Source organism: Sus scrofa, chromosome 11 (assembly GCF_054392235.1).
Source record: "Sus scrofa isolate SSC_HxYL_T2T_F1_AM1 chromosome 11, Sscrofa_HxYL_maternal_Yorkshire_Landrace_v2.0, whole genome shotgun sequence".
Lineage (NCBI taxonomy): Eukaryota > Metazoa > Chordata > Mammalia > Artiodactyla > Suidae > Sus > Sus scrofa.
In genome coordinates this window covers 49,668,598-49,690,975 of record NC_139393.1, presented here as the reverse complement: position 1 = coordinate 49,690,975, position 22,378 = coordinate 49,668,598, and positions in this window count along the sequence as shown.

The following is a 22,378-nucleotide window of genomic DNA, read 5'->3' as shown; positions in this document are numbered from 1 at the left end:
CTCTATTTTAAAATTCTGTCATACTAACAATTCAATTTCAATCCTTTTTCCTTAAGAACACAAGTTTCGTGATTTTTTTTCTGTTCATAATAAAATGAAACCCGAATATATATATATATTCTTCATATATATATATATGCAGTTTGTTTCAATAAAGACACCATGAATCACATATGCCTATTGAAATCAGATTGATAATATGCTTTTTGATATATCATTTTTATCTTTATTACTTCAATCAATATTCTCATACAATACTCACTTAAAGAAAATTAGAATAATGTCTTACAAGACATGGTTGAGATAAAACTCTAAATGGCCCTACATGTTTCTTCCTAATAAAAGACTAGGAAAGAAAAAAATAAGCTCTAGGTTACATCATTGTGAGGCAAACCAAACTTTAATTTATTCTACAAACATGTACTAAGATCTACGTTTGTCGTTTAAGGAACTGCATGCCCAGGTCATAAGAGAAAAAGAGCACAAAAACCTATATTTATAGCAATAGATTATTTGAGGCAAGAAACAAGCATTCATGTATTTCCTAGTACTGTATTATTCACAAATACATACATTTTTAGTCTTCATCATGTGCAAAGGGATGTGTGCTTATACGTAAGGCCAAATATATGTGGAGCGAGGTGTGTGTACATGGGCGTGTAAGTGTAGGTATGTACCATTGTGTGTGGGACTGTGTGGGTATGAATGTGGCAGGTGTAGATATGTGTGTACATGAGTGTCTAGGAGTGTATGGAAGTAAATGGGAGAGTCATGCAGGTGTGTATGTATATGAGGAGTATATTTGCATATGTGTTTCAAAACCAAGGGTGATTTTACCCATCAGGAAATGTAAGGCAATATGTGGATATATTTTTGGTTGTCACAATTGAAGGGGAGGTGTGCTACTGATTTCTAGTCAGCAGAGGCTAAATTGTTTCCCAGTAGATGCTGTTTAAATGCCTACAATGCATAATGCAACCATGCATAACAAAAAGTCATCCAGTGCAGAGTAAAATGCCAATAGTGCCAAGTTTAAGAAACAAAGATGTGGTGTGTGGTGTGTGTGTGTGTGTGTGTGCATGTGTGTGTGTGTCTGTTGGACTGGGGGTTATTTTTATTATAAAACTTGCACAAAGGAAATAATTGATAATATTTTCTGTGATTTTATGCTTCATGTCATAAAAAAAGCCAGAGGCAATCCTATCACATTCCTTTGCCTCATCTGTATCCAACATCCCCAGAAGGTTCTTGCTATTCTTATCTGACAAACTGTTTACTAAAAAATATTTAGCACCTACTTAATATGAGTATGAGTCATAAAATTTCCCCAAATCATAAACAAATATATCATAACAAAGATTCTTTTTAACAGGTTCTCAGAGAAGCAAATATTTAAGCTACTGAAATAAACCCATTACCTTTAACAAAAAAATATGTAATGCTTATTTAAAGTTGAGTTTCTATAGAAATGGTTGATTTATTATAATTTGTTTTATTAGTGCATATATAATTAAATCCATTCTATTTTTGGAATCCATGTATATTGGATGTAGCATATTAAATAGATCAATATGTAAAATCATTTTTTTTTCCTTTTTTCATCCGTAGACCCAGAAAATCTTTCTAGTATTAAAAGCCCCACCATTCACTAATTGCATCTGCCATTTCCAGGAAAATTCTCCTTCTCAACTACATAATAACAATGCACTAGGTAGATAATTTAATGCCACCCCTTTCATTATGATTTCTATTTTCTCACTTTCTACTTTTTCAGGCTCATCTTGGTAGAAGAAAAGGCTAAAAATGATATATCACCAGTTTATTACTGCATTTGTCTGGGGGCTCTTTTCTGATTGAAATGACACTAAATCCACTGGGAGGCAGAAACTGTGGACTTGATGAGGATGCAACCCACACAGCTGTGATCAAACCTTTGACTCTGTTACTACAGCTGTCAAAATAAACTCATATGAAATATGAAAAAAAGAGTTCCTATTTTTAACTGCCAGATATACTCCTATAACTCTGCCAAAATATTTTATTTTCCCTATATAAAAGATGCATACTTTTTCCATCACAAAGTTATAAAATACATAATATATACAGATTGTATACACATCAAAGGCAAGCTTGTTCATTAGCACAAAGACATGCGCACTGTAATCTTATAGATAAGGTTACTTCTGGCAATCTGCATACTGTTTATTTTTAAAGCATGTACTTATGGTAGCTATGTGCTGTCAATTTTTCTCCTGAAATCATAATGGAGAAGGTCATAGCTGATATTTAGCTATGATTACTATGCATTATTCCATATATACATTGTTCTTTTCTCCCTGCAGAAGAATAAGCACTGCATGTCTTTTTGGGGATTTAGAGGAAAGTTACACCAATTTACTATATTTGTATGTTTTCTCACATCTATAATGGAGTCTAAGTGGAAATAGAAATAAATATTAGAGTAGTTTTACATCTATTTCCTAAAAAGTAAATGCTTCTACAATAAATAACTGATATAAATAAATGATCTGATATATTGTGTTTGAGTCTAAAATGCTATATTTCTTTTCTCCTCTGTCAGAATATTTTAAAAATGCTTTAAAAAGATATCAGAGAGAATGGACAATCAGACTAATCTTCTTCCTGTAGGCTCATCTTTAGTACATTATTATCTGTCTAGTTTTCATTCTGATAAGCAAGGCAACCCAGATGATACTGAAGTCATTTATCTCTTGAGGTTACAACAAGTGCATCGCTGCTTCCTTGATGAGCAAAACATATTCCCTGCAGAGAAAGACACGTTGGCATTTTATTTCAGAATAAACAGGATTAGATAAAGTAGTTATAAATAATCAATCACAAATTATAGGAAAAAAAGCTGTTCTGCTTTTTTCTATGGAAATTTCTTGAGTAGGGATTGTTTCATGATCATGAAATTTACCATCCAAATAGATAGCAATTATCCCCTTGAATTGGAATAGGCTCTGGAATATGCAAAGGAATGATGAATGTCAGATGATGTGAGAAAAATGGCTCTCAGGTGGCAATTAGCAAATAAAGAATTAGAGAAATTTGAATTTCTATCTTATTAACAACTGCTTTTTAAACCAGTGCAATAGAGTATTAATGGATGATAAAGAAGCTAGTGATCCATACTCTATATGAAGGAATAGGACCTTTCTTTTAGTTTCCCTATTTGTTTTGTATTTCCCAGGTTCTTGAGCCAAATTTCATAGAAAGAGGATAAATACAGCCTTACCTACCTAAAACTGACCAAATGCAGAGTGACATGATACAAAGAACTGTGCATTTTACCAAGAATATCTTTAAATAAAAAGATTTAATTTTAAAATGAGGTTACAAATATGAAAAGGAGACATTTCCTTCCCTATGAATAATGAATCTAGATTAATATTTGAAGAAAAGCATTATTAAAAACAGTTTAATTTCACTTCATTTGTTTGAATGTTTAATGAGAACAACATAAAAGAATGAGGGCACAGAATGGTGAGGTCATTTTCATATATTTTGGGGAAGCAAAACAAATTCAAAGTGGTAAAACTTTGTTAACTGTGATTCTTAATCCCTGCCATGAAGTCATTGATAGTTACTTCAGTAAAAAAATTGTATATTGTGGAGAAATTAATTATTGAATATAAGTTTATTTTTTTTTAATTTCTTTAACATATATCTGCTGGTGCAAATATTCATTATTAAGGGTTAAGCTGTGCACTGATTTATTTTTTTATTGTTATTACCCAATACAAATTTTTTTCTACTGTACAGCATGGTGACCCAGTTACACATACATGTATACATTCTTTTTTCTCCCATTATCATGCTCCATCATAAGTGACCAGACATAGTTCTCAATGCTACACTGCAGGATCTCATTGCTAATCCATTCCATAAGCAATAATTTACATCTATTAACGCCAAGCTCCGAATCCACCCCGCTCCCTCCCTTGGCAACCACAAGTCTATTCTCCCAGTGCATGATGTTCTTTTCTGTGGAAAGGTTCATTTGGGCTGTATATTAGATTCCAGATATAAGTGATATCACATGGTATTTGTTTTTCTCTTTCTGACTTACTTCACTGAGCTCAGTATGAGAGTTTCCAGTTCCATCCATGTTGCTGTAAATGGCATTATTTTGTTCTTTTTTATGGCTAAGAAGTATTCCATTGTGTATACGTACATCACATCTTCCTAATCCAATCACCTGTCGATGGACATTTGGGTAGTTTCCGTGTCTTGGCTTTTATGAATAGTGCTGTAATGAACGTGTGAGTGCATGTGACTTTTTTAAGGAAAATTTTGTCCAGATATATGCCCAAGAGTGGGATTGCTGGGTAATGTGGTAGTTCTATGTATAGTTTTCTAAGGTACTTCCGTACTGTTCTCCATAGTGGTTCTACCAGCTTACCTTCCCACCAACAGTGCAGGAGGGTTCCCTTTTCTCCACACCCCTCCAGGATTTGTTATTTGTGGACTTATTAATGATGGCCCTTCTGACTGGTGTGAGGTGGTATCTCATGTCAGTTTTGATTTGCATTTCTCTAATTATCAGGGATGTTGAGAATTTTTTCATGTGCTTGTTGGCCATCTGTATATCTTGGATAAATGTCTACTCAGGTCTTTTGCCCATTTTTCAAATGGGCTATCGGTGTTTTTGCTAGGAGTTGTATAAATTGTTTGTACATTCTAGAGATTAAGCTGTTGTCAGTTGCATCATTTGAAACTATATTCTCCCATTCTGTAAGTTGTCTTTTTGGTTTCTTTTTGGTTTCCTTTGCTGTGCAAAACCTTGTCAGTTTTATTAGGTCCCACTGATTTCTTTTTTGTTTTTATTTCTGTTGCTTTGGAGACTGACCTGAGAAAACATTTGTAATGTTGATATCAGAGAATGTTTTGCGTATGTTCTCTTCCAAGAGCTTGATGGTGTCTTTTCTTATATTTGAGACTTTCAGCCATTTTGAGTTTATTTTTGAGTGTGGTGTGAGGGTGTGATCTAAGTGCATTGATTTACATGCAGCTGTCCAGGTTTCCCAGCAATGATTGTTGAAAAGACTGTCTTTTTCCCATTTTATGTTCTTGCCTCCTTTGTCAAAGATTAATTGACCATAGCCGTCTGGTTTTTCTCTGGGTTCTCTATTCCATTCCATTGGTTTGTATGTGCACTGATTTTATTATTTTTTTTTATTTGTTTGTGTTTGTTTTTGTGTTTGTTTTTACTCAAAGGAATTTATCACATCTTTAGTTGTGTAATGATCATCACAATCCAATTTCACAGGATTTCCATCCCACAACCCAAGCACATCCCCCACCCCCCAAATTGTCTCCTCTGGAGACCATAGGTTTTTCAATGTCTGTGAGTCAGCATCTCTTCTGCAAAGAAGTTCAGTCTGTCCTTTCTTCAGATTCCATATCTCAGTGAAAGCATTTCATGTTGGTGTCTCATTGTATGGCTGACTTCACTTAGCATGATAGTTTCTAGGTCCCTCCATGTTGCTAAAAATGCTGGTATTTCGTTCTTTTTAATGGCTGAGTAATATTCCATTGTGTATATGTACCACCTCTTCTGGATCCACTCCTCTGTCAATGGACACTTGGGTTGTTTCCATGCTTTGGCTATTGCAAATAGTGCTGCAATGAACATCGGAGTACATGTGTCTTTGCGAGTCATGGTTTTCTCTGGGTAGATGCCCAGGAGTGGGATTGCTGGATCCAATGGGAGTTCTATGTGTAGTTTTCTGAGGAATCTCCATACTGCTTTCCACAGTGGTTGCCCCAATTTACAGTCCCACCAACCGTGTACTAGGGTTCCTTTTCCTCCACATCTCTTGAGCACTTATTGTTTGTAGACTTTTTGATGATGGTCACTCTGGTTGGTGTAAGGTGGTACCTCACAGAGGTTTTGATTTGCATTTCTTTAATCATGAGTGCTATTGAACATCTTTTCATGTATTTTTTGGCCATCTGCTTGTCTTCTTTGGAGAACTGTCTGTTTAGATCTTCTGCCCATTTTTTGATGTTTTTTGTTTGTTTGTTTGTTTTGGTATTGAGCTGCAGAAAGTGTTTATAAGTTTTGGAAATTAATCCCTTGTCAGTTGATTCACTCGCAAAGATTTTCTCCCATTCTATGGGTTGTCTTTTCGTTTTGTTTAGGGTTTCCAGTAGAAGGAAAGAAATCATAAAAATCAGAGCAGAAATCAATGAAATAGAAACAAAGAAAACCACAGAAAAGATCAATGAAACAAAAAGCTGGTTCTTTGAAAAGATTAACAAAATTGATAAACCCTTAGCCAGGCTTATCAAGAAAAAAAAGAGGGAGGACTCAAATTGATAAAATTAGAAATGAAAAAAGAGAAGTAACAATGGACATCAGAGAAATAGAAAGGATCGTAAGAGAATATTATATGCAATTATACGCCAATGAAATGGAAAACTTAGAAGAAATGAACAAATTCTTAGAAAAGTATCATCTTCCAAGACTAAACCAAAATGAAATCAAAAAGGTGAATGGACCAATCACAAGAACTAAAATTGAAACTGTGATTAACAACTTCCAACAAACAAAAGTCCAGATGGCTTCACAGGCAAATTCTGTCAAACATTTAGATAAGAGCTAACACCTATCCTTCTGAAACTATTTTAAAAAATTGCAGAGGAAGGGATGCTCCCAAAGTCATCCTATGAGGCCACCATCACCCAGATACCAAAACCAGACAAAGATACCACAAAAAAAGAAAACTACAGGCCAAGTTCACTGATGAATATAGATGCAAAAATCCTCAACAAAATCCTAGAAAACCACATCCAACAATATATTACAAGGATTGTACATCATGATCAAGTGGGATTTATCCCAGGGATGCAAGGGTTCTTCAATATCCACAAATCCATCAGTGTGATACACCACATTAACAAACAGAAGAATAAAAACCATGTGCACTGATTTTAGATCTGGAAATGCATTTAGAATATATGTTCGCTCACCTATGTATAACAGATGAAGTAAATCATTTCAAAGCTTTGAATGGAGTGATCTCAGTCATGCCACTTTCTGTGTGTCTCTATTTATCTCCAAAACATGACAAGTATGTCTGACTTGGCTTGATTATTGTAATGGCAAAATGAGACAATTTGTATTAAAACATTTTAAGAGACTGAAAATTTTCAAAATTTTAACAAACATTTATTAAATATGAGTGTGTACAAGAAAATGCAACAGACTGGGAGCCACAGAGTTAAATTAAAATATTTCTTTCTTTCAAGTAATCTCAAGTGAGAGAGATGCAGTTATACCTCTAATATAACATGTAAAATACTAGAGAAATAGCCGTTGAATGAGTCATCACCCACTAAGTTTTCTTTTTTTTTTTTTTTTTTTTATTTTATTTTCCCACTGTACAGCAAGGGGGTCAGGTTATCCTTACATGTGTACATTACAATTACAGTTTTTCCCCCACCATTTCTTCTGTTGCAACATGAGTATCTAGATATAGTTCTCAATGCTATTCAGCGGGATCTCCTTGTAAATCTATTCTAGGTTGTGTCTGATAAGCCCAAGCTCCCGATCCCTCCCAATCCCTCCCCCTCCCATCAGGCAGCCACAAGTCTCTTCTCCAAGTCCATGATTTTCTTTTCTGAGGAGATGTTCATTTGTGCTGGATATTAGATTCCAGTTATAAGTGATATCATATGGTATTTGTCTTTGTCTTTCTGGCTCATTTCACTCAGTATGAGAGTCTCTAGTTCCATCCATGTTGCTGCAAATGGCATTATGTCATCCTTTTTTATGGCTGAGTAGTATTCCATTGTGTATATATACCACTTCTTCCTAATCCAATCCTCTGTCGATGGACATTTGGATTGTTTCCATGTCCTGGCTATTGTGAATACTGCTGCAATGAACATGCGGGTGCACGTGCCTCTTTTAAGTACAGCTTTGTTTGTTCTAGTTCTGTGAACAATGTCATGGGTAATTTGATAGGGATTGCATTGAATCTGTAGATTGCTTTGGGTAGCATGGCCATTTTTACAATATTGATTTTCCCAATCCAGGAACATGGAATATCTTTCCATTTCTTTACATCTTCTTTGATTTCTTTGATTAAGGTTTTATAGTTCTCGGCATATAGGTCCTTTACCTCTTTGGTCAGGTGTATTCCGAGGTATTTGATTTTGTGTGGTACAGTTTTAAAAGGTATCGTATTTTTGTATTCCTTTTCTAATGTTTCATTGCTGGTATACAGAAATGCAACTGACTTCTGAATGTTAGTCTTATATCCTGCCACTTTGCTGAATTTATTAATCAGTTCAAGGAGTTTTGGGGTTGAGTCCTTAGGGTTTTCTAGGTATAGAATCATGTCATCTGCATACAGTGACAGTTTGATCCCTTCTCTTCCTATATGGATGCCTTTGATTTCTTTTGTTTGTCTAATTGCTGTGGCTAAGACTTCCAAAGCTATGTTGAAGAGCAGTGGTGAGAGTGGGCATCCCTGTCTTGTTCCAGATTTGAGTGAGAAGGCTTTCCGTTTTTTCCCATTGAGTATTATATTTGCTGTGGGTTTATCATAAATGGCTTTGATTATATTCAGGAATGTTCCCTCTATACCCACTTTGGCGAGGGTCTTGATCATGAACGGATGTTGAACTTTGTCAAATGCTTTTTCTGCGTCTATTGAGATGATCATATGATTTTTGACTTTTTTTTTGTTAATGTGGTGTATGATGCTGATTGATTTGCGTATGTTGAACCATCCTTGTGAACCTGGGATGAACCCAACCAGGTCATGGTGTATAATTTTTTTGATATGTTGTTGGATTCGGTTGGCTAAGATTTTGTTGAGAATTTTTGCATCTATATTCATCAATGATATTGGGCGATAGTTTTCTTTTTTGGTGGTATCTCTGCCTGGTTTTGGAATGAGGGTGATGGTGGCCTCATAGAATGTCTTTGGGAGTATTCCTTCTTCTTCAACCTTTTGAAAGAGTTTCAGGAGGATGGGCACCAATTCCTCTTTATATGTTTGATAAAATTCACCTGTGAAGCCATCTGGTCCTGGACTTTTATTTGTAGGGAGTGATTTTATGACCTCTTCAATTTCATTTCTAGTGATCGGTCTGTTCAGTTGGTCTGTTTCTCCTTGATTCAGTTTTGGCAGGCTGTAAGATTCTAGAAAATTGTCCATTTCTTCCAGATTGTCAAACTTGTTGCCATACAGTTGTTCATAGTATTCTCTTATGGTTTTTTGTATTTCTGCTGTATCCGTTGTGATTTCTCCTTTTTCATTTCTAATTTTGGTGATTTGGGTTCTTTCTCTCCTCTTTTTAGTGAGTCTGGCCAGGGGTTTGTCAATTTTGTTCACCTTTTCAAAGAACCAGCTCTTGGTTTTATTAATTTTATTAATTTTCTCTATTGTTTTTTGAGTCTCTATTTTATTGATTTCTTCTTTGATCTTTATAATTTCCTTCCTTCTGCTGACTTAGGACTTTTTTGTTCTTCTTTTTCTAATTCGTTTAGGTGGAGGGTTAAGTTGTCAATTTGGGATCTTTCTTCTTTTTTGAGAAAGGCCTGGATTGCTATAAATTTCCCTCTGAGCACCGCTTTCGCAGCATCCCATAGATTTTGAGAGGTTGTGTCTTCATTATCATTTGTTTCCAGGTAGTTTTTAATTTCCTTCTTGATTTCCTCATTGACCCATTGGTTTTTTAGTAGCATGTTGTTTAGTCTCCATGGAGTAGGTTTTTTCTCTTTGCTTTTCCCATGGTTGATTTCTAATTTCATGGCATTGTGGTCAGAGAAGATACTTGAGATAATTTCTACGCTCCTAAATTTATTGAGATTCGCTTTATGTCCCAATATGTGGTCGATTCTTGAGAATGTTCCATGAGCATTTGAGAAGAATGTGTATTCTGATTTTTTTGGATGTAGTGTCCTGAAGATATCAATTAAGTCTAACTTTTCTATTGTTTCCTTTAGGATCTCTGTTGCTTTATTGGTTTTCTGTCTAGAGGATCTGTCCATTGATGTGAGGGGGGTATTTAGGTCTCCTACTATGATTGTATTCTCATCAATATCTCCCTTTATGTCTGTTAATATTTGTTGTATGTATCTGGGTGCTCCTATATTTGGGGCATATATGTTGATGATAGTAACATCCTCTCCTTGGATGGATCCCTTAATCATTAAATAGTGTCCTTCTTTGTCTTTCTTTATGTCTTTTGTTTTAAAGTCTATTTTGTCTGATATGAGCGTTGCGACTCCTGCTTTTCTGTCTTGTCTATTGGCATGAAATATTTTTCCCCACCCTTTCACTTTCAATCTATATGTATCTTTTGTCCTAAGGTGAGTTTCTTGTAGGCAGCATATTGAAGGTTTTTGCCTTTTTATCCACTCAGCCACTCTGTGTCTTTTGATTGGGGCATTCAGTCCATTGACATTTAAGGTGATAATTGATAGATGATTATTTATTGCCATTTGAACCTCGTGTTCCAGTTGAATGTATGGTTCTCCATTCTTCTTCTTTTTTTTTTTTTTTTGGATGGATGGTCTCCTGTTATTATCTGCTTGAGTGGTTTTTTTTTTTCATTTTTTGCAAATGCAATATTTGGTTTTGGCTTGTGATTGCCCTGTTTTTTAAGTATGCTAACCCCTTCCCATAAATGTGTGTTTTAGCCTGATGGTCCTGTAAGTTCAAACACTTCATTACTATATTAAAATTAAGAGGAGAGACATACATATAAACAAAAAGGGTTATTTACCTCCTGACATCCCTTGCCCACATTTTATGGTTTTGATGACTCTTTTATTTTTTTCTTTTTAATTTTATTTTGTTTGAAGCATGTTCATGATTAAATCTGTATGCTGGCTTATTTGAGTGACTGTTCTCTGATTGCGGTTTCCTCAGTCCTAGTTCTTCCTCTTCTTCTTCTTCTTTTTTTTTTTTCTTTTCTTTTTTCTTCCCTTTCCTTCCTTTCTTTTTGGTTTAGAGAAGCCCTTTCAATATTTCCTTTAACCTGGGTTTTGTGTTGCTGTATTCTTTTAGTTTTTGTTTGTTGGGAAAAATTTTTATTTCCCCTTCTATTTTAAATGATATTCTTGCTGGATAGAGTATTCTAGGTTGCATATTTTTTCCTTTTAGCACTTTAAATATCTCTTGCCATTCCCTCCTGGCCTGTAGTGTTTCTGTAGAGAAATCAGCTGATATTCTTATGGGGGTTCCCTTGTAGGTAACATTCTGTTTTTCTCTTGCTGCCTTGAGGATCCTCTCTTTATCACTAACTTTTGCCATTTTTATTATGATGTGTCTTGGTGTGGGTCTGTTTGGGTTCAGTTTGTTTGGGGCCCTCTGTGCTTCTTGTATCTTGAATCCAGTATCCTTTAGATTTGGGAAGTTTCCAGCGATAATTTCTTCAAATATATTTTCCATTCCCTCATCTTTTTCTACTCCTTCTGGAATTCCTATTATGCGTAGATTGGCCTGCTTTATATTATCCCATAGGTCTCTTATATTGCTTTCCAGTTTTTTGATTCGGTTTTCTGTCTGTTGACCAGATTGAGTGATTTCCATTATTCTATCTTCCATATCACTGATTCGTTCTTCTGCATTATTCATTCTGGTTTTTACTGCCCCTAGTTCGGTTTGCATCTCTGCAAATGAATGTTCTAGTTTTTCTTGGCTCCTCCTTATATTTTCTAGCTCCTTTCTGAGGGTATCTGCATTACTGTTCATATCTTCTCTTAATTCCTTCAGTATTTTCACTATTTCTCTTTTGAACTCCAGGTCTGTCTGACTGCAGAGATCTGTTTCATTGTTGACTGTTTTAGGTGAGTTCTCCTGTTGGTTTGACTGGGGGTGGTTTCTCAGCTTCTTCATCTTGCTTGTTGTCTTCTTTCTCCTGAGGTAGTTGTACTCTCCGTGATTGGGTAGTGTTTGCCTTGTCACTGCCGTGGAATATTTCCTGAGGGCTGGCGTTGTTGGTCAATCTTTTTTGAGGCAGTGTGGCTTTTCTGGAGTGTTGATGGGACTAACAGTGTTTCTTTGAAGCAAAGGAGGACTTCCTGAGGGCAGACAGGACTGGGAGGTCCACCCCACGATGGTAGCAGATTTCACTTGGTTCTCAGCACCCCCTGGTGTCTTGGGCGGGTAGCAGGGCCCTTGGAGACTCAAGAGGCTCCTCCCCAGGGCAGCCCGATTCAGAAAGACCGTCTGAGATCTTTTCCCGATTCGGCCAGGCTTGTTGCAGCTTTTCTGGGCTGCAGGGGTTCCTGCCTGGAGCTGGCAGTCCTATGCAGCTGGTCCACTAGGTCTCAGCATTCCCTGGGGTCTTGGGCGAGTAGCAGGGCCCTTGGAGACTCAAGAGGCTCCTCCCCAGGGAAGCCCGATTCAGAAAGACCGTCTGAGATCTTTTCCCAACTCGGCCAGGCTTGTTGCAGCTTTTCTGGGCTGCAGGTGGTCCTGCCTGGAGCTGGCAGTCCTATGCAGCTGGTCCACTAGGTCTTAGCACCCCCTGGGGTCTTGGGCGGGTAGCAGGGCCCTTGGAGACCCAAGAGGCTCCTCCCCGGGGGAGCCCGTCTCAGAAAAACCGTCGGAGAATTAGGCCGATCTATTCACGGCCTGGCTAGGCTTGTTCTAGCTTTTCTGGGCTGCAGGCCTTTTCTAGGGGGCTGGTGGTGTTTGGTGCTGCTCTGTGGAAGTGTAGCCCCTCCAAAGGGCAAGCAGGCCTGTGCAGGGAGAGCCCCTGCGGTGGTAGGCTTCAGGCAATTGTTGAGGCCAGCCCTCCTGGATGGCAGGCAGCCCCAGGTTCCGCGAGAGCGTAGGGGGTGGCGGGGGTGGGGGGAGGGAATGCACTGGGAAGCACAGCTTTCTGCTAGCTAGCGGGCCTGTAAGCTTGCTGTGACATGGGGGGTATTCTATGGGAACCCACCCCTTCTTCTCTCCGCTCCCCAGCACGGGCGCAGACCAGGCTCTTCTCCCAGGTTCCCTCTGAGGCGGCTTTCCACTTCCCCGCCCCTAGAGTATTGCTCCCTTCCTCTGCGACAGCTTTGTTTTCTAGTCTCCCAGGCAGTCTCTGCCCTGTCAAATGGTTTAGAGACCTCCCAAGCAGTTTCCGCTCTGCCCCGCCCCCCTAGCCCGGGGACTAATCTCTGGAGCCGAGGTCTCGGTGCCCAGCCCCCACCCAGGCGTCCCCCGGCCCCCTCTCGGGGACCAACCTTCAGAGGCGAGGTCTCGGTGCCCAGCCCCCACCCAGGCGTCTCAATTTTGGTGACTGTGCCCGTAGTTCAGATGGTCCGTTGGGTTCTTGATCCGTTTTTCCGTACTCCGACTTACTGCTACACTCTTCTCTGCATCTGGGGATTCCTCCGGTTCGTTTGATCTTTCGCCCGGTAGGTGACTTTCCAGGGTGTGGGATCCCTTTCTCCTCCGCAGTTCCCTTTCGGGAGCGCCCGTCCCGCTGGGATTCACCTTCTCTCACTCTCCTCTTTTCTCCCGTTCTGCCCAATAATGTCACGAATTTCTTGCCGTTATTGGAGTTTAGGTTCCTCTGCCAGCGATTGGTTGCTGTTCTGTGCGAGTCATTTCTTCTGTAGATGTGCTTTTTTTGTTGTGTTTGTGGGAGAGGTCGAGCATGTCCCCCTACTCCTCCGCCATCTTGTCCTCTCTCTCCCCCACTGTTTTCATTGCATTTACAAATTACTACAAAAGTGTGGTGTTTACTTCAAAATAGTTTAGCATCAAGATTTTATTTCATCCACAATTTTTATTATTTTCTGTTTATTTTATACCTTCGGCCTAGAGAATTTCCAATATTTTCACTAGTGAAAATCTGGTAACACTAAATTCTCTTCACCTCCTTTTACTTGAAATGTTTTAATTTCATATTCATTCTTAAAGACAATTTTCCCGAAAATAAAAATATGGATTGACAGGTTTAACTTAAATTCTTCCACTTAAAAGTTGCTGTCGCACAGTCTTGTATCCTTCACACTTCTGATTACAAGTCAACAGTATTTAAATATTTACAGTATTGTTCTCTTGCATGAAATAAACTTTTCTCCGGCACATTTCTCTTAATATTTGATTTTCAGTAGTTTAACCATTTTGTCCTTAAGTGTGGTTTTTCTTGTGTCTATCCTGCTTAGGACTCACTAAGTTTCAAGAATTTACAAATGTATATCTTCAATGTATTGCAAAATTCTCTTCTATATTTTATTTTATTTTATTTTATTTTATTTTTTATTTATTTATTTATTTTTTTTGTCTTTTTGCCTTTTGAGGGCTGTTCCCACGGCATATGGAAGTTCCCAGGCTAGGGGTTGAATCAGAACTGTAGCCACCAGCCTACACCAGAGCCACAGCAACGTGGGATCTGAGCTGCCTCTGCGACCTACACCACAGCTCATGGCAACGCCAGATCCTTAACCCACTGAGCAAGGCCAGGGATCGAACCCGCAACCTTGTGGTTCCTAGTAGATAGGTTAACCACTGCACCATGACAGGAACTCTTCTTCTATATTTTAAAGGATATTCTCCCCCAGTAGCTCTTTCAGCTATCTACCTATGTATGTATATGTACATATATGTTTTATATATGTGTATATAATGTATTTATTTTGATATACATACATACAATGTTCCTTAATTTATTGAGGTTCTTTATATTTTCCATATCTTTATTCATGTAGGTTCATTTTTATTGATGTTTTCCTCTCCTGTAGTATCCATTATGCTGTTTAGCCTATCCAGTGAATGATTCTATAATAGAAATTTAACTTTACTCTCTAGACTTTCCATTTCTCAGTTTCCATTCCTTTGTATGTATTTCTTGACTTTTAATTTGTGTACTGTTATCTTATTTTCCTTTTTCCTTGAATATACTATAATAGTTACAAATCTATTAATTTCAACATCTGATTCATCACAAGCTCAGTCTCCATAGATTTTTTTTTTTTTTGAGAATCTGTCACTTTTCTTCTTTCTTTAAATATTGAGTCATTTCATATTATATCTTGGATATTGAGAGGTTAGTTTTAGTGATCCTCGATTCTGTTTCTTGTCCTTTCTTTCAGTTCTCCCTTCTTTCATCTTCCCCCCCTTTTTTTCCCCTTTCCTTCTCCCCCTTCCTTGATTCTTCTCTCTTGTTTCGGTTGTGCGATGGAAATCTGTGAAATTGGATTGTTATGATCATTCTACAACTACAGATGTGACCAACTCATTTGCGTAATTAAAAAATATTGAAAAAAAGTAGGCAATCACATTGGTATTGACACAGAATATTAACTCAGGTAGTCAGTGTAGGAACATGGGCTTTGATGCATTATTTAATATGGCTATTGGTTAACATTTATGGTTTAAGGACTCCAGAGAGTAATTCCCTTCAGGCCTTCTATACTATAGAAAATTTGCCTTCCCCCAGACAGACCATAATCTCTAACCCACTCCTCAACTGATAGAAAAGGAATGAGAGGAAGGGTGACCTAGTCCAAGGGAAGAGAAGGACGAAGATGTCATCAAACTTATGGGGATATTGCCACCCCTAAAACCTCTATTGGACAAGGACTGATAGAGGTAACTGAGCAAGGCCAATAGGAGAAAACCACAGCTTTCTGGACCCCATGTTTGTACCCCCCATCTTTAAAGAATAAAAACCACTATAGGACAATAGAGAAAGGGGGCTCTTCTCCCCCCTCGCAGCAGCCCTGGGAGCTATTTGCTTTCCTTTCATAAAGACTGCTTGCTTGCTGCCTGTATGTGGAGTTAATTCTTCAACTACTGTGAACAAGAACCCGGATGCCGGTATCATCTTTCTGGTATCGGTATGACTGAAGCTACCAACAAATTCTTGAGTAATAGTTAAAATCTCAGTTCAGTTCTCTGATCCACAGGTGGGCTGCTTGATGCCAACAATTCATTGTTCAGAGGTCCCACTGCTTTTTTGGATTTGGATTTGGACAGTAGTTACACATGGAATTTTAAACCTACTTCCCATGGCTCTCTCCTTTATAGAACCCCTGCTCATCCAATTTTCAGTGGTTGTGATTGACCTAAATATTTTCCTCTTGTTCTTCAGGAACAAACACTATTTTTTGTTTTTTGTTTTATTTTAATTGAAAATATCACTATATGGTATGATGCAGACTGTACACCATGGCCTGCACAGCTATGAAAGTAGAAAATTCACTCAGTACTATTCTTTTATTAAATGTTAAATATGACTAGGATCTGCCTATATTTTGTTGCACCCAAATGATGTCAAGTAGTTGATTTTTTGTATTTTGTTCTTTGTTTATTGTAGTTATTGGCAAGACGGTTTGTCATAGAGTATTTTACTCAAACAAAATGGAATTGGAAGTGATTCAGCACCAAAATTATACTTTTATTTATTCTTGGAAAAGAGAAAATAACCAAAATGTTACCCTAAAAATATAAAACTAATTTTAATTTGGGTTTTTTTTTGGTTTTTTTGTTTGTTTGTTTTTTAGTTTTCAAAGGATTCTGTCTTTCTCAAGCTAAGTTGTGGAAATCAGATGCATTAATAGTGTTGCTGAAACTTGGCTTCTGTACACTAGTGCCAAATAGAAATGTTCAGACAAAGTTTTGGGTTAAGGAGAAAAAGATATCTTTTATTGCTTTGCCAGGCAAAGGAGGCCACAGCAGGCTAATGCCTTAAAACCTGTGCCATCCATTGGGAAGGATTGCAAGGAGTTTTACAGTAACAGGAGAAAAAATGGTTTTCAGATAGGAATCAGGATTGGGGCAGACATGCATCCTTCTTTCTTTAGGGGAATCCTAATTATCAAAGCTGGCTTCAGGGGATTTTAGCATGATCATGGTGGTAGTCTTCTGGGTTATTGCCTAGAATAACAGTACTTGCAAAAAGGGCATATTGACCAAAGATTAGAAAAATCTAGGAGAGTTCTGAAAAACATAATTTGCTAATAATCTTTAACCCACAGGCAATTGTACTCAGGGTGCCTAATCTTTAGATTATGGTGACTGTGTTTAGGGTACAATTAAGCCAGGGAGAAGCATAAGGAAGGACTCTAAACTGTTCTGTTTTAAAGTACTCATTTCTAAAAGAAGCGTAAGGAATATAACTTTTCTCTTAGGTATATAAGATACCTATATGATTATATATATCCCTTGAGAGGGAACCAAGATCCCACCCCAAAGCCGTATTATTACTTCTTGACTCTTTCTCCCTTGTCTTTGCATCCCCTTCCTTCCCTGATCAACAACTGTCTGAACCTGTCCCTTGGAACTCGGGGAAGGCTATAGGGGCTAAATGAGGCCCATTTCCTAAAAATAAGAAATTACAGACACAGAAAGCCTTTTGTGCTCAAGAATCCCACAGAGCCCTGCTCATTTACATAGAGTTATTTATTTTTTTTACTCTCAGTTTTCCAGAATATACTTAAAGAAGTACCACTACAAAAGGACACTCCTATCATCAAGCAAAATATAGTGAAACCTATTGGTTTTATAGTGAAATATGGATTAAAATGAAGAAATTCCTAGGAATTTACTCACTCATCTCTCTTTAAACCTTGAGCTGGCTCGAGGTTTCTTAGCACTTTTTATGATTATTCCTGCCTGAAGTTTAACCACATTCCAGACCTTTACTTGGCATTTCTGAACAGACTTCTTTCCATGGAGCCAAAACTGATAATCAGTACATATACAACGGTATGACTGCACTGGATATTAAAATATTAAAATACTCCAGAAACTCAATAAAAATCTGCTTCCTGTGAAGAACATACTGCTTTGACCATTATAAACTACCCCATGGGAATTTTCTTAAGTTTAAGTTTTAAAATAAACTTTTTGTTGAAGTTAAAAATACAAAGGAAAAGAATAAATCATGAATATAGAAATATACAAATGATTTTAAAGTAAACACACCTGTTCAACTTCACTTGGGTCCAGGCAAGTAGCGTAGGGACTCCAGAAGTTTCCTCTGGCAATTCTAGTAAATATTTCCAAACTCTTCCCTAGTTGTTAAGGCTTTCCTGGGTTCTAATACCAGTCTCTTGTTTGGAGATTTTACACAAGTGGAATCATAGCATGTATTAGTGTGTATTTGGTGTGTATCTATTCAATGTCTTTATTTGTGAGATTAGTCCTAGTTTAATTGCCAGAAAATGATTTCTATTATATGATCAGTACTTGAATCATTTATTCATTATACTATTGATGAATATTTGTTTTGCTTCAATATTCTGGATTTTAAATAGTGTACTGTGATGAATATCTTATAATGTTACTTGATGCTAATATTTATCAAATCCTTCTTAGAGTGAAAATTCAGATTAACAGACTGTGAATATCTTCAGCTTCTCACAAACTGTGTGCCAATATTTGTTTCTTCAAATTTTTGATAATATTTGATATAGTTAGTTTTAAAATTTTAGCCATTTTCAAAAATGATTTTTATTTTTTTTCCATTATAGCTGGCATACAGTGTTCTGTCAATTTTCTATTTTAGTCATTTTTTTGGCTGTGTAGTGAAAGCTTATTGAGGGTTTTTGTTTGTTCGCTGCACCCACAGCGTGTGAAAGTTCCCAAGCCAGGAGCTGAACATACATCACAGTTGCAAGATGCACTACAGCTGCAGCAATGCCAGATCCTTATCCCACTACACCATATGGGAACTTTCAAATTATTGTGGTTTTAATCTGTATTTCTATAATGAGAAATAAGCTTAATTTTTTAATGTATTTATTGACCATGTGGATGGCCTCTTTTGAAAGGTGGCTTGTTAGATCATTTGCCTATTTGTGTGTGTGTGTGTGTGTGTGTGTTGCCTATCTTTCTTCATATCTAGCTATGGATACCAACACATTACAAATTTATTACCAACATATATTATAAATATTTTATTTTCTCAGTTTTAGTAGAATCTAAGTTTTCAACCACTTCTGCTATGATAAGTGCATTTTGTAATCATTTTAAGGAATGTTTAATTACCACAAAATATGAAAGTACACACTTTTGTTGTAATCTAGAATCATTATATTTTGTCTTTAATTTTGGGGTATCCAACAGTTTGGGCTAACTTGCTCTAATATAAGAATGAGATTATTTCACCATATACTACTTCAGTGGCATGAGATCATTTGCGATTGCATTTTTTGGTCATGCCCACAGCATGCAAAAGTTCCTGGGCCAGGGATCTGAATCCATCACAGCAGCAACGAAAGTGGCTGCAGTGGCAATAATGGATCCTTAATCTGCTGCACAAAAAACTCCTAGATTGCACTATTTTTGTAATATAATTCCTCTCTCCATTCTTACAATTAACTTTTTACACAGCTTTTATTTATCAATCTTTTCAGCATTCCATAAATTTTGTTTTATCAGAAAAAAATATTATATGAGGGAATTTTAGTATTTTTGAAAGTTGATGATGTTCTAAAGTTAGATTTTGTTGAAGGCTGCACAATTCTGCAGGTAGAAGAAAACAATGAGTTGTAAACTTTAAATAGGTAAATTTTATAGTATGTGATTCATATGTCAATAAAGTGATTTGAGTTTTTTAAGTCCAAATGTGTTCAAGGTTAATATATTTTAAAAGAAGCTCAACCAGTCTTTTTACTAGTACACAAAATTCACTTTTGTTACACATGGTAATTATCCCTCAAATTATATTTTGACTGACCTGGCCCAGATTTTTATTTATTAATATTAGAAGTATATATTTTCCTAATTTTTGACATTTTTATTTTTAAGTGTTTCTTATAGCATAAACAGAACTATTGTTGGTATTTTCATCTGAGTTTTGAATGTCATTAAGAATTAGCTGAGCAGGAGTTCCCGACATGGCGCAGTGGTTGATGAATCCAATTAGGAACCATGAGGTTGCTGCTTCCATCCCTGGCCTTGCTCAGTGGGTTAAGGATCCGGCGTTGCAGTGAGCTCTGGTGTAGGTTGCATTCGCGGCTCGGATCCCTCGTTGCTGAGGCTCTAGTGTAGGCCGGTGGCTTCAGCTCTGATTAGACCCCTAGCCAGGGAATCTCCATATGCCGCAGGAGCGGCCCTAGAAAAGGTAAAAGGACAATTAAATAAATAAATAAATAAAAGAATTAACTGAGCAATTTGCATTATAATCTCTAATGATAATGTTTCCTTGCTTCCTCCTGTCCCTTTTAATAAATTAACTTTCTTTCCTGTTTCAAAATTTTTACAGTTTAATTTTAATTATAATTTTGCTACTTTGTCTATACCCATATCAGAACTTACCATTTCATGTCAGTTTACCATCACCTCAGTATTATACTTTAAACTAAGGTTTAGATAATTTGAGTAAATTGCTTAGAAACACATGAGAAAAAAATAAGAATTAGGGCTAGAAATCCATCTTCTCTATTAAACACCATTTCCTTTACATACTGTTCTCCCAGTTTATATAAAAGCAAATGGTAATGTGGCACAATTTAAAACAAATTAACACTGGCTCAGGTAACATAGTAGAAAATGTTGAAAGTGTTAATTGGAAAAAAATTTATAAAAGTAAATTAATAGCTATTTGACCCCTTATATAAGACATTTAAAAATGTGTAATCTCATAAAATTCCAAGGAAAAAGGTTAAAAATAATCACCTCCATTTCTAGAGCTATAAAATCAATGTTTACAATAAGTATATAAATTTTTATCACAATGGCAGTAAGTAATAATTTGAACTCATAATTCGTGACTCTGAACTCATGAGATATATTTTTCAATTTTCATTTTTATTCCCTTTAAACATCATAATGCTTCTCACTATGAATCGATGGTAGCTTACCTAATTTCCTCCCTCTTTTATTTTCTCAAAACAATCTTTCTTAAATTGTGGGTTTTTTTTCCTTTAGCTTAAACTAAGACTTTCCTTCATCTACCCACTCATACTAAAAGACCAGCAGACTTCAAGTCATCCTCTTCCTGACTTACACTTCCTATGAAATATTATCTCAGGAGACAACAGATCATTCCTGTCTGAAATATAACATGGATATGTCACAAGGGAGGGCACTGCCAAGCAGAACAAAAAAAATGCATGAGTCCCTTCTTTCTGTTCCTTTTCAGTTATTTTTTACTACCTACATAGCAGACTTTGCTTTAAGGTCTTAGGCATACATAGGAAAAAAATTAAGAGTTTAAAAACATGATGGAAGGTAATATGAGAAAAATAATGCATAAATATGTATAACTGGATCACTTTGCTGTATAGCAGAAATTGACATTGTAAATTAACTATTATAAAATTTTAAAAGAAAAGAAAGCAGATTTTTTTAAATAAATAAGCTTACCAACATCTTTGAGGCACTATGGGAAATAAATAAATAAATAAATGTGGTTTTTTTGTTTGGTTTTCTTTTCTTTTTTTTTTTTTTTTTTTGCTTTTTAGGGCTAAACTAGTGGCATATGGAAGTTCCCAGGCTAGGGGTTGAATTGGAGCTGCAGCTGCTGACCTATGCCACAGCAACAGCAACAACAACCCAGGAGCCTTGTCTGTGACCTACATCACAGCTCACAACAATGCCAGATCCTTAACCCACTGAGCAAGGCCGTGGATTGAACCCACATCCTCATGGACAGTAATCAGGTTCATAACCCTCTGAGCCAAAATGGGAACTCCAAAAAAGAATTATTTTATTAAGAGTAAAAATTAAAACTGCTTGACATTTACATACAATTTATCTAAGTCCTTGTTACAGCATAATTATGGACTTATATTCAAATGTTTGTTTACACAGCTCTATTAATTGTTTTGATGTAACTTTTGATGCAATCTGCCTCAAGCAATAAATACAGTATTCTAGGTCAATATTAGAGGGAAAAGGCTATATATTCATGGAAATATCTTGGCAGCTGACAAAGTCTCTCCTTGATCAAACTTAGGTCAGCCTCCTCTGAATTTCCTTCCCTGTCAGTATTTGCATTGCCCAGTTTTAGCACAAATCCCATTAAGTTGGTTTAATCAGAATCTCCCACCCTCAGTCATTCATCCCTTTTAATATATGACCAAATTTTTCATCCCCCACCACTCCCACAAGTGATATCTGACCACCTTGACCTGTCTTCAGTAAGAATCCTTTTAGATCAATTTGTTGGGCTTCAAGTCCCCTTCAAGGAGACTGAACTCAAAGCCTCTGGTCAAGACAAGATTTACCAGACCCTTATCATCACCCCATCAGTCTCACCCACCTTGAGCAACCTGGCCTACTTCTTCCTCCTCCCTACTAGGAAAGGCATGTGGCCCATTCCTTGCCCCATGTCTACAGGGGCAGTATACGCATGTACAGGTGCAACAGCAAGGGACTTTCCGGGTGACTTCCCTGTGACCCATCCCCTATGAAGATGAGGTATTCTACCCAAGACCAGT